Genomic DNA, 15561 nt, shown 5'->3' with positions numbered 1-15561 from the left:
TCTCACTGCTGAAAAAGTTCCAAGCATTAGTGGCTGAGGGACAGCCTGTGCATATAACAACTACAAAGACCTGTGAGCTTCCCTCACTAGTCATCTTTTGCACATCCAGTTTGTGAGGACAACCTGCTGGACACCCATTACACCTTTGAAAGGATTCCAAGCTTCAGAGGGTTGTAATTGGAGAGATTGTGCATACAACTGGTAAAACCTGTGAGCTTCCCTCACTAATCATCTTTTTGTACATTCACTCAGTTTGTGAGGACGTCTGCTCCAGACAACCATGACAACCCTGAACAGGTTCCAAGCTTCAGTGGATGTGATTGGAGAGATTGTCCATGCATCCATTGGAAAGACTTGCGAGCTTCCCTCACTAGTCTTCTTTTAGCACACTTACTCAGTATGTGAAATGAACCTGCTCTAGACAGCTTGTGTCCCACTCTTTACTGATTTAACTGAACTCAAAAAGATTTTCAGTGACTTTTGAAATGTTCCTGTATTTTGTTTTTCCTTGACTTGTAAAAGTGATGACTGAGTTGTTATATTAAAGCAGGCGAGTGTAAAAGTGATGCGTATTTTGACTTTTATACAAGGTTCCCGGTTTAAACCTCACCCCTGCCATATTTTTCCATGTAATGTGTTGTTGCGTCAGGAAGGGCAGCCGGCATAAAACTTGTGCCAAATCAACATGCAGATCCACCTTGGATGTGCTGTGGCGACCCCCGAGTGAAAACAAGGGAGCAGCCAAAGGGGCTTACTATACTTAAATCACACTTGTTTTCATTTTGATATTGAAGAACAGAATTTTGACAATGTTTGTATAAAGAAGTCAGATTTTTTTTTTTTTTTATTTGATGATGTCATAAAGACATCTTCAAGCCTCAAAGGGGAACACTTTTTTTTACAGGCACAATATCTTCACATGGCCAAATGGTTGTGATTAGAACATTCACTCAGTTGTCAGCTTCAGTAAGCATCAGTGTGGACAGACAATAAAAGCATCTGTCACATGACCCACGTGCACACACGCTGAACAACCGCGCGGAGAATGTCCTTCAATGCATTAGACTGTATGTTTTATTCCTAATCATAATTCTGCAGATATTGACACAGCGATGAGCTGAATTGAGTTTATGAGGCTTCTCCTCTGAGAGGGATTCCAGCCTGATGCTCCAGTCGAGTCAGCAGAATGACATCAAAACTAATCACAATTTAATGGATCTCAGAGTTCCAAGGTCACGGAGATGTGAATAAACCGCCGCCATGAGCACACACAGGTGACGCTGCTCACTGCGTGTCTGCACGTCTTCACACGAGCTGAATATTGGGGTAAAATTTGCTCAAAATGTGCGCTCGCCGCCTCGGGCCGTATTTAAATGTGCAGCTTCTCAGCAGGCATCTCTCAATAAAACCCACAGGCTACAACAGGCTGGAGTCCACAAACCTGCATTTAATTTGTCATTACATGTCAACATGGTGGTGGTACGATGCACGCCGCTGTGCTCATTCAGGCCCATTTGCACACCATACTTTCGTGATGTGCATTATAATTACACATCAAAACCTTAAAAACACACCGGCTCCAGTGTGAAGCAACAAATCAGTGCAATATTTTTATAGATTAAAATACATATGATGAAATTAGTCATTTTTGTATTTTACAACACTAATTTTTGTGCTGTTTTGAGCTGTTTTTGAGTGTGACAAAGTTTTATTCCAAATCAGTACACAAAGAGACGACTGAGAAAAAGAAGGCGCAGAGTGTGGTGTAAAATTATTAATAGTGCAGCGGATAAGAGAATATTTAGAGGGGAATCCTGCAAATGGTGATAAAAGCATCAAATTCAGCAGAAATAGTCCTCAGACAATCCTCTTTTGAAAAACCGATTGGCCACTTGAATTTTCAATCAGTGGTCAGGTAGGGGTCAATTGAGGAATTACACAGAGGTCAAAATTAAAAGATGCTCCAATCATATTGAAAAATATTCCACATTATTTGCCTGATCATAAAGATTCCAAAAAGGTATAGTTTGGACTATCTGTGACTGAATTCTATGGAGTTACAGGCAGGCGCGGCGCCAGAAAAAAATATTAAGGGGGCGATGAGTTTATCACAGGGAGCGGGGGCGGGGTCGCCCCCCCCCCAAAAAAAGTGCGCACCAGAGGAGACGTGCCTCTGAGTGTGCGTAATGAATTGGGTGCGCTCCTGGAAAGCTCATGTATTTAGGCTACCCCGTTGTAAGAGACTGACTAGGAGTGAAGAGTGATGACAGTATTTTTTTAATTATTATTTGAACGTATAGACCCTCGGCCAAGTGATCTCCTGCATAAAAATAGACCATTTTTACCAAAATTGGAGCAACTTTAACTTTTGACCCCTGTACAAAATCACACTGACCTTTGTAACCATTCTTGCTGTTTTTATCCTGTAACTCCATACTACCTTTTTGGAATCTTTATGATCAGGCAAATAATGTGGAATATTTTTCAATATGATTGGAGTATCTTTTAATTTTGACCTCTGTGTAATTTTTCAGTTGACCCCTCCCTGACCACCGATTGAAAAGTCAAGTGGCCAATCGTTTTTTTTCAAAAGAGGAGTGTCTAAAGAGTATTTCTGCTCAATTTGATGCTTTTACCACCATTTGCATGATTGTTTCACTTATCTGCTGCACTATAATTAGCCTCATTATTGGCCTTGTTGCTGAGGTTTAAGCTGCCTACTGACTAATCAGCAAAGAGCTGTAAGCGGTGAAATTTTGTTTTCCCTCCTCTTGCAATTGCTCTTCAAAAATATGCATTGTGTATTAGGTGGCTTTCCTCCTTGCATGGAATACTCTCAGGTTTGGTTTTAAGCCGTTAGACAGGAAACCAGCAGTGAAACCTTTAACCAGCCTACGATCGGTAAGCTGATAATGTTTTATGCTAATGTGCATTTATTGGGTTAATTTTACACTTTTAACAAATTCGCAACTTCATTGAATAATTTAGCTTTGCAGTTATGGTAACAGATATTTGTGCACAACACAATTAGCTGCAACAGAGACACAAAAGCTGCCGCTGGAGCCGCAGGAAGTCAAATCAAGTTTCCATCGATGTCAGCAGATAACGTGGGAAAAAATATCCACTTTTCAATCCGCTTTGTGACGAGTCAGCAGGAACACATTCAGACAGAATGTAACTTGTCTGTTTGTTGGTTGTTTTAACCTGCAGCAAACAAGCTGCTCCATAATTAAGACTCATTAGGTGGCAGTCATACTTTTCTCTTTCATGGAAGAAAACGTTAAAAAGATGATTATGTCCCCGTTTTAAGGTCTGGAGTCTAAATAATTGCACGGGGGATTAAAGCGTTTCTTCCTGATGTGCGCTGAAGTTTTTAAGTGACTCAAATTTTATGTTCCTGAATTATTTAAGTTTGAGGACCATCGATTTTAAAGTTGCAGGCGCACTTACGTTTGCAGGCCACGCCCCGTCACAGATAAGCCACGCCCAGAAGGCCCCATGACAATGTCAGACTCCTCCCTCAAACGCAGATGGCGTGTTTCCAAAAGTGCAGACACAAAGTGGATCTCTTCTAACGCCAAAAAAAATAAAAAATAAAAAAAGTTAGCATGATGCGACACCGCCATCTTGGAACATGCATTCAGACAGTATGTTAGCGCACAACGCTAATTTTGCCAGAAGATACTTTTACATGCTAGCATATAGCATAACACTTGGATCATATTAAGAATTGGTTCTGCAAATTTTATTTGTTACATTGAGCGAAATGGGCGGGATTACGTGTGGCTGGTGTTTAACAAAATGGTCAAATGGGCGGCGACCATCAGAGCAAAAAAAAAAAGCAAAGCAATGAATAAATCTAAAATATAACATACACTTTGGTCAAACCAGTATTTTAGACACAAAACATGAGGTTCTTGAAAAACAGATTCAAAAGCAATACACATTATTTCTGAGTGTTTAAAAAAAGTTTGATGATGTTCTTCTTCCTTTTTGCTTGCAGTTGATCATAGCAAATCCATTATAGATCTGAATGTCATTTTCTTTCTGATCAAACATCTGTAAACTTTTGTTTCTTCTGTTTAGTGCTATTATAGAATATCATTTTGCTAGCACGCTCACCAGATAGTGTGATAATAAGTTGATGGTTACTTAAACAGAATTTTTTTTTTTACAATCCAGTGTGCATCATGGCTGAAAGAGTGTTTACGCCCCCCCCCCCCCCCCCAAAAAAAGGAGGAAAGCCACCTAATACACAATGCATAATTTTGAAGAACAACTGCAAGAAAAGGAAAAAAAAAAAACTGCACCGCTTACAGCTCTTTGCTGATTCGTCAGTAGGCAGCTTTAGCCTCAGCAACAAGGCCGAGACTATATTATGTCACATGCCAAGCTAACGCGATAGCTGCCGCCATTTTGCTGTTAGCGTAAATTTCAGAATGATGAAGATGCAAGTTCCCATGTCACCTTTCTGCCATTTAAACTCAACATGAAACATTCGGGTGAACTGAACAAGTGAATATTTTTGCTTAATATACAGAAAGGATCCAATAATATTGAAATAAACTGAAATTTGCAGTGAAATGTTGCTGCTAAAAGGTAAATATGAACCTGTTCAAAATTAAATGGGTCTTAAAGAAGTGATAAATATCCCGTATTTAGATGTTCTACAGTCCATCATTAGTTGTAAGAGGCGCTTTTATCCATTTGTTTGTCATCTTTGGTGTTAAAGAAGCTAAATGTACACAAGATGTAACTGAGTCAGGTGATACGCCGCTAACATTCACAACACGCGTCAATTAATTTAACCGACATGCAGCATCACAGGCAGCCACACGGCGGCTAACACATAAAGAAACAACAGAACCGAGACACCAACAGGTTCAAGGTCAACAAACAACTGAGGATGAAGTTAAACCATAAAAGTCAGCAAAGTAAGAATTCAGCAGAAATGATCCCAGTTTAAAAATTACCATTCAAATCACTGATTGCACCATCTGCACTTTTTCCTCACACGCAGCGCCGACAGATTTAAAAGACGGCATGAAATGAGTAATGGCAGAAATTTACCATGCGGGTCTCTGAGGGACAATAACAGGATGTGGGTTTTGTTCACTGATACAGCAGAGAGAAGAATACAAGGTATCAATGTTTATCTATTATTGGAAACCATTTTAATAAACTGACAATATTTATTTACATGTAGTGTTTACAGTTAAATACAGCAATGTTTAATGTTTTATGTTGAGCATTTCAGTTCTACGCCTGCATGTGTAAAGACTTGCCTATGTGAAAAGGTGCGTTTGCGTGCTAAAAACATCAAATACATGAAAGAACTTAGAACAAAGAAGAAGGTGGTGGTGGTGTGGGGGGATATTTCAGGTGTCTGGCTCCGATGGTGTTAAGAGTGCCATCCAGTGGCAGCTTGGCTGAAGTACACAGGAGTGAGAATCAAGTATATGCTCTGATAATGACAAAATGATGGTAGGCAGGAGCTTCCTTCAATCAGTAATATTCACCGTTCAAAGCATCTGTAACCTCGTATCAAACATATAAAATGGGCTCAACTGGGAAAAAAAATGTTTCCACACACAGTGGAGACTAAGAAGCGCTGGACACCAGAGGAGACTTTACTAAAATTTACTAAGTTTTACTAAAATGATGGTTTGGACATATGCAGAGGAGGGCGGCAGGGTATATAGGGAGAAGGATGCTGAGGATGGAGCTGCCGCATAGAAGAGGGAAGCCAAAGAGGAGGTTTATGGATGTGCTGAGGGAGGACATGGAGGTGGTTGGTGGGACAGAGGACAGTGTAAGATGGAAACGGATGATCTGCACAAGATGTTTCTGCCAACAACATTATTTACTTACATACCACCTCGATCGTTTTACTTTCTGCCAACTTTTTAGTGTTGTTTTTTTAATATTGCAGTATAGTAAGTCCCTTCGGCTGCTCCCTTGTTTTGCACTCGGGGTCGCCACAGCAAATCCAAGGTGGATCTGCATGTTGGATTGGCACAGGTTTTACGCCAGATGCCCTTCCTGACGCAACTCCACATTACATGGAGAAATGTGGCAGGGGTGGGATTTGAACCCGGAGCCTTTTGAACTGAAACCAAACGCATTAACCACTTGGCCACCATCCCTGCATGTTTTAATATTGCAGTATGATATTACAAAATGTGTTATTTTCCAGGGTATAAGTCAAAGATCCCCCCCCCCCCCCCCCCCCAAACTAGTAAAAAACAAAGAAACCGTGACTTAGCTTCTAGAAAAGGCAGCATTGCTTAAAAAATAAATAAACAAAGAAAACAGTTCGGAACCCCTCACGTCAAACTGTTGCTGAAATACATTAACCTACAGTCAATCCATCCATCCATCCATTTTCCCCCGCTCTATCCAGAGTCGGGTCGCGGGGGCAGCAGCTCAAGCAAAGCCGCCCAGACCTCCCGATCCACACACACCTCCCCCAGCTCCTCCGGGGGAACCCCAAGGCGTTCCCAAGCCAGCCGAGAGACGTAGTCCCTCCAGCATGTCCTGGGTCTTCCCCGGGGCCTCCCCCCAATGGGACGTGCCTGGAACACCTCTCCAGCGAGGCGTGCAGGGGGCATCCGGAAAAGATGCCCGAGCCACCTCAACTGGCTCCTTTCGACGTGGAGGAGCAGCGGCTCGACTCCACTTATTTCTCAATTTTATGGAAAAGAAAAATGAACTGGAAAGAATGAGAAAATTGGGGTGCGTTTGTCCCTGAACGCCTCAGTCCCTGAACGCCTCAGCCAATCAACAAGCAGCTGATAATGAAGCACACCTGACTTGACTCACTATGTTCAGTTTAGAGTTTGGACAAACGGGAAAAAATGGGTGGACTAAAGAATTTTAAAAGACTTTAAAGCAAAGTGGGGTATTTTTGGACCTTTTGAGACCAGCATCTACGCTCCGATCACTGTCTGCGCTCGCAGGAGTGCCACTGTAGATTTAACAGTTTCAATCTTGTTATATGTTTGTGTAAATTTATGCCTAAATGTCAGATTTTGATTTTGCACTGCGTGTAATTTGTGTGAAGATGCTTCCCCGTCGTTCCTGCGGTGTAATGTTCAGACTAATGTGTCTTGCTGGAACGAGTCCCCGCTGCAGGACTCGGCACTTAAAGAGGAAATGTGGTATTTGAAGTTATTTTAGCTCATCAGGCACAGTGTGCAGAAAATGAAAATCACAAAATAAAGAAATAAATGAGAGCGGAGGAACTTCTGAGACATACGGCGGGTTATCGGTCACAATCACAATTTTTTTTTTTTTCCCAAAACCTTGTCTGTAATTATGGTTCCACCAAGACCACATGATGGTTTTCCCACCAGCCTGCATAATATCAATAGAAATTAATCACAAACTAAACAACACACATCCAGCTGCGAACAGACTCAATGACACAAGGAGCAGCAAAATACGACAGCAGCTCTTTTTCACATGGCAGCACTGAATTACTGAAAAATGGAACCTGCTCACAGTGTGAGGTCATAGAATTCTGCACGGCGAGATGCTTTGGAAAGTCTTTGTTGAAATGTCCTTTGTATGTCGAGCTGTGACTGTAGTGACGCTGAAAACTTTTGAAGTGTCAGTGTGCATCACAGGAAGTGAAACGTTCAGTGTTAGACACTCACCTTGGTTCAATGATTATTTACATGGCCTCAAGCATGAGTCTAGAGGTCTAGAGCGAAAATGGCAAAGTTGAAAACTAGAAGTATTCCACCTCCTGTAGCACGATGCTACTCTAGACTACAAGCATGCACTATTGGTTACAAAGTGGGCCTATTACGCTGATTTGATGAACAAAAACAAGCAAAATTCAAAGTTCCTGTTTGACACGGTGGCAACATTTATTTACAACCAGTAAGTCGCACTTTTACAGCCCAAGAAACTGGTTTCCCAGCAGCTCATGTACCACTTTACGAAGAACAATCTCTTTGAGCCACTGCAGTCTGCACTTAGACTGCATCATTCCACAGAGACAGCTCTCACTAAACTGGTGAATGATCTGCTTGCAATGGTTTCTGACACCACTACGGTTCTGTTGCTGTTAGATCTTAGTGCTGCGTTTGATACGGTGTATCACCGTGTTCTACTCAATAGGCTGGAGAATTATTTTGTTATTCCTGGGAATGTCCTTGCATGGCTGACATCTTACCTTACCAGTTGCTCTCATTGTGTTCTATACAACAACACTACCTCTAACCTTGGTGACATGAAATATGGGGTTCCACAGAGCTCTGCCATAGGCCCCCTGCTACTCTCCCTTTATATAGCACCCCTTGGGCACATATTGCAGTGTTATGGGATTACTTTTCATTGCTACACTGATGACACTCAGTTATACATGCTGATAACTGCTGGTAATCTCATACACATGAAGTCTTTAGAGGATTCCCTTGCATCAGTGAAAAACTGGATGTCTAGCAATTTCTTACTTTTACATTTGGACAAGACCAAAATGATGGTCCTTGGTCCAGCAAGACATCAACATCAGTTTGATCAGCTGATGCTTAGCCTAGGTTAATGTGTCATACATCACACGGATAAAGTGAGGAACCGTGGGGTGATTTTTGATCCCACGCTGTCCTTTAACCTACGTAGAGATATTACAAGGACTGCTTTCTTCCACCTGTGAAATATAGCGCAGATTTGTACCATTTTGTCTATGGCTGATGCAGAGACTCTAATCCATGCGTTTGTCTCTTCTAGATTGGACTACTGCAATGTTCTATTTTCTGGTTTACTGCAGTCCAGCATTAGGGGTCTCCAATTGGTTCAAAATGCTGCTGCCAGAGTTTTGAAAAGAAGCAGAAAGTTTGAACACATTACACCAATTTTGGCCTCCCTTTACTGGCTTCCTGTATCTCTGAGGTGGGATTTTAAGGTTCTGTTACTAACCTATAAAATTATTCACGGACTAAATGGTAAATGGACTGCATTTATATAGCACTTTTCCATCTGCATCAGATGCTCAAAGCGCTTTACAGTTATGCCTCACATTCATACCGATGTCAGGGTGCTGCCATACATGGCGCTCACTACACACCGGGAATGACATAACACAAACAACTTTCTACTATGTACACTCAACAAAAATATAAACGCAACACTTTTGGTTTTGCTCCCATTTTGTATGAGATGAACTCAAAGATCTAAAACTTTTTCCACATAGACAATATCACCATTTCCCTCAAATATTGTTCACAAACCAGTCTAAATCTGTGATAGTGAGCACTTCTCCTTTGCTGAGATAATCCATCCCACCTCACAGGTGTGCCATATCAAGATGCTGATTAGACACCATGATTAGTGCACAGGTGTGCCTTAGACTAAGGAGAAGTGCTCACTATCACAGATTTAGACTGGTTTGTGAACAATATTTGAGGGAAATGGTGATATTGTGTATGTGGAAAAAGTTTTAGATCTTTGAGTTCATCTCATACAAAATGGGAGCAAAACCAAAGCGTTGCGTTTATATTTTTGTTGAGTGTATTTTAATAAGGGTCTATTGGTGGCCATTTTGGATCTTAAACCCATGAATGAATTTAGTTTAGGCACAATGAGTTTGCTGTGACCTGCAGTGGTCTTCCCATTGAATCTCTGTGATATTTAAGTTGTTTAAATATGTTTTAGTGAAAAAACCCATTTTGGCGGCCATCTTGTTGGCCATCTTGGATAACTGGCTTGAGGCCAGTTTTTATTTTTGGGAACATCCTGATTGTGTTTTGGGGTCATCTAAGGAACCTAAAAACATTGGTTTGGTTCAGTCCTGGGGGGGCAAAGGTAGTGGTCGTAGCTCGCTAGTATAAAGCAGTTCGATGATGACATCACAAAGCAACTCCGCCTGGATGTTGTGATAACCACTCCATTTCCTGCACTGTTAAGGGACAATTTTCTTACCTCGCACTAAATTCATTCTCCTCACTCGATTTGCTTTTTTGTGTCTGACACCTCCAGATATGACATCACAAATCTCAAAATGACATCATACATACACAGCACGTCCTAACGGCGTGTTAAAGTGATGTTGTGGGAGTGCTATAAAAATAATAAAACTCCCTCAAACTCTGTATTAACTGCTAGATTGTACTGCAGAGAAACATTAAAAGCTTGTCGGTTATTATCAAGGGTTTTTTTTTTCTTTTGAAAATAGTATTTCTAGATTAATCTCAACTGGCGAGGAAGAAAATGAAACACGAGCAAATACTGAGTTAAAGATATTAAAGAATAATAAAGAAAAATCTATTTATTACCAAACCACACCAGTAGCAACATTTTGAGATGGTTGTCATGGAAACAGGACACCTGTAACACAAAAGCACAGCTATCTCAACACACAGATGATTTTGCCTGCAGCTAAATCAAGTCAATGAGAGAAGCAGTGAAATCGAACCTGAAGGTGGCGCCAATATTCATATGTGTGCAAACCACCCATTGCTGTAGATTGGTTGGTTGCTATCAAGCCAGGATGAAACAGCGCCTTCGTCCGAAAGGATCGTATTACGAGTATAGTGGTGCACAGATTTGACAATTTTCTCATCATTGTGATCCTTTTTTCATTGATTCACATACATATAAATAATGGGTTCAACAGATCAACATAAGCTTAAAATACGCACACACCAACCACAGTCACTATGTACTGTGTCTTACGCAAATGTGGAATATTCCAGAATTGGACCCAGATATATCGAAATTCTCTACAAGAATTCCAGAATTGTGCAAAGACACTGTCAGAATTCAGAAGTATAGACTTTTTATGCATTTCAGAACCCCAACCTTAACCCTTATCCTGACTCTAAACCTAAAGATTTCTGACTGTTGTTTGTGCCTTTTTCACCAAATAGCAGTTCAGAGTATCCAACTGTCTTGGAGACCCTAAGTGAAATCCTGGAAAAGGTTCTGACTGGAGACTCCTTAGTTCTACTGGGGGACTTCAATGCTCACATGGGCAAAAATGGTGAAACTTGGAGAGGAGTGACTGGGAGAAATGGCTCCCTTGATCTGAATCTGAGTGGTGTTTCATTATTGGACGTCTGTGCTAGTCATGGATTGTCCATAACAAACACCTTGTTCGAGCATAAAGGTGTTCATGAGTACATGTGGTACCAGAACACCCTAGGTCAAAGGTCGATGATCGATTTTGTAATTGTGTCATCAGACCTGCGACCGTATGTCGTAGACACTTGGGTGAAGAGAGTGCCGAAGCTGTCAACTGATCACCAGGTGGTGATCAGGCCTAGATGGCGGGGTAAGCTACCTAGCTGACCTGGAAGACCTAAACGTGTGGTGAGGGTTTTCTGGGAACGTTTGGTGGAAGAGCCTGTGCAGATGGCCTTCATCTCACGCCTCCAAAGAAACTCCTCCCAGATTCTGAGGGAGGTCGGGGACATGGAAGCAGAGTGGTCCATGTTCAAGGCCTCCATTGCTGAAGCGGCTGCTTTGAGTTGTGGCCAAAAGGTTGTCGATGCTTGTGGTGGCAGCAACCCAAGATCGTGGACTCCAGCAGTAAGGGAAGCCGTCAGGCTGAAGAAGGAGGCCTTTCATGTTTGGTTAGCACAGAGGTCTCTGGAATCAGCAGATGGGTCCTGGCAGTCCAGAAGGACTGCAGCCTCAGTGATGGCTGAAGCAAAAACTTGGGCATGGGAGGAGTCTGGAAAGGCCATACAAATGACTTTTTACATGGTGTAGATTTTTAGTATACTTCAGTTTATGGGTTCTTTAATAGATAATAATATATAGTATCCTATTTTGGGGTTTCCATTAGATAGCATATAGAATATGTATTTTGTCTTCCTATAGTAAATTAGTAGGGTGTACTTTAGCTCGATACCTAAAACATATTACATCACAGCTTCTGTTTCTATAATAAATTAACTATATTTATACCTTAGCCTACTAATTTATTTTACTACTAGTCTATAACAATCTTCTCCTGTATAAATATTTAGGTTTTAGAAGCTAATTCCTATATATTATGCAGTACTATATATTTCTTGTATATGTTGTTGTATATTTTGTTTGTTACCCTTATTGTGTAAATATCACTTATATACATGATGTCAAATTCATTGAGCTGCTTGGGTGGGTAGGGAGAGTTCCCTATGGGATAAAAAACCTTTTCAACCTACCATCCCTGGTTCTCAAGACCAGACACCTAAGTGGCTCAACTCTACTCTATTCCATTCTACTTTTTTTTTTTTTTTTTTTTTAAGATATACCTTCGTATACACTAGTAGAGTTCTACTTTAGAATTGGAATATATTATAAAAGACATACTTTACTGAATTTTCATAATGCTCAGTTCTGAAATTTGTGAGTTTATTATTAAAACCTGATGTTTTTCCTGATAGTCCACCGCATTACAGACAAAAGTAAAGAGGTGACTGTTTGAGACTGGAACAGCAACTTGCTGTCTGTGATCTATCGGCCATTTTTAAAGCGCCAATGAAGCCTGAATTTTTCCGCCGGCACGTTATTCTTTCTACTTCCATGTATGCTGAAGCACTGAGCGAATACATCATCCAGCTCGACGGCTGAAGACGTTATTGGAAAAAGAAGTCTTTGTCGCCGATCTTCCAGATGCCGAGTGTCTTGACTTTATGAAAGAGCAAAGACGTTTTGTGTCGGTGAAAATTGTGCGACAGTCAGTTGTGATGCTAACAGACGACCTCAGTGCACATTTTGCGTTATTGAGTAGCGTTCGTCGGCTGTTGCTGACTGGCGAGTTGAAGTGATGGATATTTCACTCCATCATGGGTAATGGGGTAGACAGCAGGAAGTACACAGGGCCTGAGGTAGTGCTGATAGAGAGCAACACCATGGCCAAGGCTGCATTCAATATCATTTATTCAACTTTATATGAAGCGGAAATTTTGTGCGAAGGTGGCGGACAGGAGTCATTGACTCCTTTGGCTCGTGGCTTTCAATCACAGGTCGCAAGTACAGACAGCGACCAGCCGGAGATGTGTAATAACTCAAGTCAACATGCTTTTGCCGTCAGGAACAGGGATTAAATCAAAAATTAATAAATAAATTAAATCATCCGAATTTTTTTTTTTTACGGCCAAACCAAAGTGTTCACCATCTACCTTTTTATAGAAACCCTTTTCAGATCACATCCTCGAGTTTAAGGTCAAACAAGGAGGAGATGGTGAAGAAAACAGCAAATTGTTCTCCTGCTGAACAATATAATATTTCACTCACTAACCATTGTTGCTCTTTTCTAATGCAGCATCATATTATAGAAAGACTTTAACCTACAGTAGCGTTCAGAATAATAGTAGTGCTATGTGACTAAAATTATTAATCCAGGTTTTGAGTAGATTTCTTATTGTTACATGGGAAACAAGGTACCAGTAGATTCTCACAAATCCAACAAGACCAAGCATTCATTATATGCACACTCTTAAGGCTATGAAATTGGGCTATTAGTAAAAAAAAAAGTAGAAAAGGGGGTGTTCACAATAATAGTAGCATCTGCTGTTGACGCTACATACTCAAAACTATTATGTTCAAACTGCTTTTTCGCAATCCTGTGAATCACTAAACTAGTATTTAGTTTTATAACCACAGTTTTTCATGATCACTTCTGCGAGGCATAAAGTCAACCAACTTGTGGCACCTTTCAGCTATCCCCTCCAAGATTCTTTAACAACATTCCACAATTCATTCACATTTCTTGGTTTTGCTTCAGAAACAGCTTTTCTGATGTCACCCCACAAGTTCTCAATTGGATTTAGATCCGGGGATTGGGCAGGCCACTCCAAAACATTAATTTGTTGGTTTGGAACCAAGATTTTGCTCGTTTACTAGTGTGCTTGGGGTCATTGTCTTGTTGAAACACCCATTTCAAGGGCATGTCCTCTTCAGCATAAGGCAACATGACCTCTTCAAGTATTTTGACATATCCAAACTGATCCATGATACCTGGTATGCAATATATAAGCCCAACACCATAGTAGGAGAAACATGCCCATATCATGATGCTTGCACCACCATGCTTCACTGTCTTCAACGTGAACTGTGGCTTGAATTCAGAGTTTGGGGGTCATCTCACAAACTGTCTGCGGCCCTTGGACCAAAAAAGAACAATTTTACTCTCATCAGTCCACAAAATATTCCTCCATTTCTCTTTAGGCCAGTTGATGTGTTCTTTGGCAAATTGTAACCTCTTCTGCATGTGTCTTTTATTTAACATAGGGACTTTGCGGGGGATTCTTGCAAATAAATTAGCTTCACACAGGCGTCTTCTAACTGTCAAAGCACTTACAGGTAACTCCAGACTGTCTTTGATCATCCTGGAGCTGATCACTGGGTGAGCCTTTGCCATTCTGGTTGTTATTCTATCCATTTTGATGGTTGTTTTCCGTTTTCTTCCACGCATCTGTTTTTTTTTTTTTTTTTTGTCCATTTTAAAGCATTGGAGATCATTGTAGATGAACAGCCTATAATTTTTTGCACCTGTGTATAAGTTTTCCCCTCTCCAATCAACTTTTTAATCAAACTACGCTGTTCTCCTGAACAATGTCTTGAACGTCCCATTTTCCTCAGGCTTTCAAAGAGAAAAGTATGTTCAACAGGTGCTGGCTTCATCCTTAAATAGGGGACACCTGATTCACACCTGTTTGTTCCACAATATTGACGAACTCACTGACTGAATGCCACACTACTATTATTGTGAACACCCCCTTTTCTACTTTTTTTTTTTTTTACTAATAGCCCAATTTCATAGCCTTAAGAGTGTGCATATCATGAATGCTTGGTCTTGTTGGATTTGTGAGAATCTACTGAATCTACTGGTACCTTGTTTCTCATGTAACAATAAGAAATATACTCAAAACCTGGATTAATCTTTTTAGTCACATAGCACTACTATTATTCTGAACACTACTGTACATATTAATTAAATACTTCAGGATAACCCCCACAACACCCTCTTTCTGTCTGGATTCGACCCTGGTTTGTAGTCTTTTGAGTTGGGCTCGTTAAGTGGCGCATGTAGGGTTAAGGTTAAGGTTTAGGATTGGTGTTATGGTTAAGGGGTTGGGGTTCATGGCTGAGGATTAAGTTTCAGGTTTTTCTGTTGAAACTAAACAGATTTTTTTTTTTTCCCAAGTGCAGGTTCCTTCTCAAATCGAGTTGGTCACCTTTGCCATTATAACACAAATGATTAAAATTCCATTTCCACTTCCTGTTTTGTGGGAGGTGAACATAAATGTCCAAAAACTTTAAGCCTAACTGTAAATAAAATGTTTGAGGAAGAATGAAACTAAATATTCCTGGAGAAAATCTTTTTTTTTAATTGTGTATATAATTTTTGTAAACAGCATCTCAAATTTTAGACAATAAGACCAAAGTTGAAAGCACAACATAAAGTTGCCAGATTTTACCGACACTATTCAAGACCCCAATGACTCCTTCAGCAATTTCTCTGCAGGTTTCTTTTATTGACAAAAAAAAAAAAAAAAAAAACCCTGCTGCTCTCTGTGCACCTCTCCAGATTCTGTTCTCGTTTATTCCTGAAGAAACATT

This window comes from Thalassophryne amazonica, chromosome 18, assembly GCF_902500255.1.
Source record: "Thalassophryne amazonica chromosome 18, fThaAma1.1, whole genome shotgun sequence".
In the NCBI taxonomy this organism is placed as follows: Eukaryota; Metazoa; Chordata; class Actinopteri; order Batrachoidiformes; family Batrachoididae; genus Thalassophryne; species Thalassophryne amazonica.
This window is presented reverse-complemented; position numbering follows the sequence as displayed.